At 45.1% G+C, this 4,599-nt stretch overlaps 1 pseudogene; it reads right to left on the reverse strand.

Moving 5' to 3' along the window:
- Positions 1-782: 782 nt before the first annotated feature.
- On the reverse strand, positions 783-901 carry LOC134937030 (5S ribosomal RNA; annotated as a pseudogene).
- Between the last annotated feature and the right edge of the window lie 3,698 nt (positions 902-4,599).

The raw sequence follows: 4,599 nt of genomic DNA on the forward strand, positions 1-4,599 counted from the left end.
ACCCTAGATATCTTGTTGCGATGCAAAAATTACTCTCTGCAGGCCTGATCCAGTACAGCCCCCAAGTGAGTCATCCGGTGTGACGAAACTGGAGATGATTTCTCCCAAGTTATGAGTCACTTGCCTCTGCAAACACGTTATTGTCTGTTGCAGATGACAAAAAAACAATCTCTGTGACTAAGCCAGGATTAAAAGATTGTCTAGGTATGGGAAAATCCTTAACCCCTGTGGTGGAGATGAGGTGTTATTACCCCATATTCTTGGTAAATACTCTGGGGACTGTGGCTAACCCAAAGGGTAAGGCCTAGAACTGAAAATGCTGTTTGGAGGATAGCAAACCTTGGATAACACTGATGGACAGTGGTATAGGAACATGTAGGTAAGCATCCTGTATATCCAGGGATACCATAAAACCCCTGGCTCCATGCCACACATAAGGAACGTAACAATTCCATGTGCAACCGAGGTTCCAAATGTATTTGTTCAGCATTTTAGGATTGAGCATGGGCCGAAATGACCCATTTGGCTTCCAACTAAAACCAGGTTGCAGTAAAACCTTGTCCTCGTTTGCCAGAGGAACTGGAATGACTATTCCTGACTGAAGCAATTTCTGACCTGCTTCTTGCAAAGCCATGGCCTTCATCTCTACCCGGGACAGGCTGTCTTGAAGGTGAAAGCATAAACTAGAGATACCATGCCAGATCTATGTGACCTGAAGAAGTCGGCCCCCCAGTCTGGGGTCTCCCAGGCGGAGGCCCACACCATCAGACTGAGGATTTCTTTTTCTACAGCACCTGGTATTCCCCGATGGTCTCCCATCCGAGTACTAACCAGGCCCAACACTGCTTAGTTTCAAATATCAGATGATATTGGGCCTACCCAGTGTGGTATAGCTGTAGATCTTCTGGTAGCCCATAGGTTTGAAACTGTATGTGGAAGGAACCTGACCTTCTTGGAGTCTGCTTCTGACTCCAGAATATCTGTCAATTTTTACCAAAAAGAATATTTCCAGAAAAAGACAATGGGGTAAATTTACTAAGATTCGTATTTTCCCGTTTCAGGTCAAAGTTCAATCACGAATGACATCCACAGTGTAAAATTGCAACTTTTTGAATTGATTACGTCTAATTTACTAAGCTGCCGTATTTAGCCTTTTCGGGTTTTCCGATGTCGATGTCATTCGTTTTTTTTTTTCTGTTTTTTACGGCAGTGATTAGCAAAACACTGCCGACTTTTTTACAATGAATCTCGGCCGGATCTGTGTGATCCGTGCTGGGGTTCATTTTTTATTTTTTTTTAAATTAAACACTGTAAAATCCCCAAAAAAAATTGCGTGGGGTCCCCTCTCCTAAGCATAACCAGTCTCGGGCTCTTTGAGCCGATCCTGGTTGCAAAAATATGGGGAAAAAATTGACAGGGGTTCCCCCATATTTAAGCAACCAGCATCGGGCTCTGCGCCTGGTCCTGGTTCCAAAAATACGGGGGACAAAAAGAGTAGGGGTCCCCCGTATTTTTAAAACCAGCACCAGGCTCCACTAGCTGGACAGATAATGCCACAGCCGGGGCGTCACTTTTATATAGTGCCCTGCGGCCTTGGCATCAAATATCCAACTAGTCACCCCTGGCCGGGGTACCCTGGGGGAGTGGGGACCCCTTCAATCAAGGGGCCCCCCCCCCAGCCACCCAAGGGCCAGGGGTGAAGCCCGAGGCTGTCCCCCCCCATCCAATGGGCTGCGGATGGGGGGGCTGATAGCCTTTTGTGATAATGAAAAGATATTGTTTTTAGTAGCAGTACTACAAGGCCCAGCAAGCCTCCCCCGCATGCTGGTACTTGGAGAACCACAAGTACCAGCATGCGGCGGAAAAACGGGCCTAACCCTACCCCCCTCTCACAGCCTAAACCTAACCAACCTCCCTCCCCCCGATGCAGTCACTCGATCGGGATGCCGGCTAGTGATGAGCGGGTTCGGTTTCTCTGAATCCGAACCCGCCGAACTTCAGCTTTTTTTACACGGGGCCGAGCAGGCTCGGATCCTCCCGCCTTGCTCGGTTAACCCGAGCGCGCCCAAACGTCATCATCCCGCTGTCGGATTCTCGCGAGGCTCGGATTCTATCGCGAGACTCGGATTCTATATAAGGAGCCGCGCGTCGCCGCCATTTTCACACGTGCATTGAGATTGATAGGGAGAGGACGTGGCTGGCGTCCTCTCCGTTTATAGAGAAGAGAGTAGAGAGTTAGAGACACTATTTACTAATTTTGGGGAGCATATTAGGACTGGAGTACTACTACTTGCTGATAGTGTGACCAGTGACCATTGACCACCAGTTTAATTAATCCGTTCTCTGCCTGAAAAAAAACGATACACAGTGTGACACAGTCACATACCATATCTGTACTCAGCCTCAGTGTGCTGCATCATCATATGTAATACTGTATATCTGACTGTGCTGAGTGCTCACTGCTCACACAGCTTAATTGTGGGGGAGACTGGGGAGCAGTTAGAGCAGGAGTACATAAATAATATATTTTAAGTACAGTGCACACTTTTGCTGCCAGAGTGCCACACTGCCAGTGTGACTGACCAGTGACCACACTGACCACCAGTATATTGTGATTGTCTGCTTAGGACGGAGTACTACTTGCTGATAGTGTGACCAGTGACCACCACCAGTTTAATTAATCCGTTCTCTGCCTGAAAAAAAAACGATACACAGTGTGACACAGTCACATACCATATCTGTGCTCAGCCCAGTGTGCTGCATGATATGTAATACTGTATATCATTATCTGACTGTGCTGAGTGCTCACTGCTCACACAGCTTAATTGTGGGGGAGACTGGGGAGCAGTTATAGCAGGAGTACATATTTTAAGTACAGTGCACACTTTTGCTGCCAGAGTGCCACTGCCAGTGTGACTGACCAGTGACCACTGACCACCAGTATATTGTGATTGTCTGCTGACCACCAGTATATTGTGATTGTCTGCCTGAAAAAGTTAAACACTCGTCGTGTGGTGTTTTTATAAACGCATTCTGCAGACAGTGTCCAGCAGGTCCGTCATTACATAATATATACCTGTCCGGCTGCAGTACTAGTGTGATATATATATATATATTTTAATTTTATCTCATTATCATCCAGTCTATATTAGCAGCAGACACAGTACGGTAGTCCACGGCTGTAGCTACCTCTGTGTCGGCAGTCGCTCGTCCATCCATAATTGTATACCACCTACCCGTGGTTTTTTTTTTTCTATCTTCTTGATACTAGTAGCTTACTTTAGGAGTCTGCAGTGCTGACAGACAGTGTCCAGCAGGTCCGTCATTACATAATATATACCTGTCCGGCTGCAGTACTAGTGTGATATATATATATATTTTAATTTTATCTAATTATCATCCAGTCTATATTAGCAGCAGACACAGTACGGTAGTCCACGGCTGTAGCTACCTCTGTGTCGGCAGTCGCTCGTCCATCCATAATTGTATACCACCTACCCGTGGTTTTTTTTTTTCTATCTTCTTGATACTAGTAGCTTACTTTAGGAGTCTGCAGTGCTGACAGACAGTGTCCAGCAGGTCCGTCATTACATAATATATACCTGTCCGGCTGCAGTACTAGTGTGATATATATATATATATTAATTTTATCTCATTATCATCCAGTCTATATTAGCAGCAGACACAGTACGGTAGTCCACGGCTGTAGCTACCTCTGTGTCGGCAGTCGCTCGTCCATCCATAATTGTATACCACCTACCCGTGGTTTTTTTTTTTTCTATCTTCTTGATACTAGTAGCTTACTTTAGGAGTCTGCAGTGCTGACAGTGTCCAGCAGGTCCGTCATTACATAATATATACCTGTCCGGCTGCAGTACTAGTGTGATATATATATATATTTTAATTTTATCTCATTATCATCCAGTCTATATTAGCAGCAGACACAGTACGGTAGTCCATGGCTGTAGCTACCTCTGTGTCGGCAGTCGCTCGTCCATCCATAATTGTATACCACCTACCCGTGGTTTTTTTTTTCTATCTTCTTGATACTAGTAGCTTACTTTAGGAGTCTGCAGTGCTGACAGACAGTGTCCAGCAGGTCCGTCATTACATAATATATACCTGTCCGGCTGCAGTACTAGTGTGATATATATATATATTTTAATTTTATCTCATTATCATCCAGTCTATATAGCAGCAGACACAGTACGGTAGTCCACGGCTGTAGCTACCTCTGTGTCGGCAGTTGCTCGTCCATCCATAATTGTATACCACCTACCCGTGGTTTTTTTTTTTTCTATCTTCTTGATACTAGTAGCTTACTTTAGGAGTCTGCAGTGCTGACAGACAGTGTCCAGCAGGTCCGTCATTACATAATATATACCTGTCCGGCTGCAGTACTAGTGTGATATATATATATATTTTAATTTTATCTCATTATCATCCAGTCTATATTAGCAGCAGACACAGTACGGTAGTCCATGGCTGTAGCTACCTCTGTGTCGGCAGTCACTCGTCCATCCATAATTGTATACCACCTACCCGTGTTTTTTTTTTTTCTATCTTCTTGATACTAGAAGCTTACTTTAGGAGTCTGCA

Source organism: Pseudophryne corroboree, chromosome 6 (genome assembly GCF_028390025.1).
Source record: "Pseudophryne corroboree isolate aPseCor3 chromosome 6, aPseCor3.hap2, whole genome shotgun sequence".
Classification (NCBI taxonomy): domain Eukaryota; kingdom Metazoa; phylum Chordata; class Amphibia; order Anura; family Myobatrachidae; genus Pseudophryne; species Pseudophryne corroboree.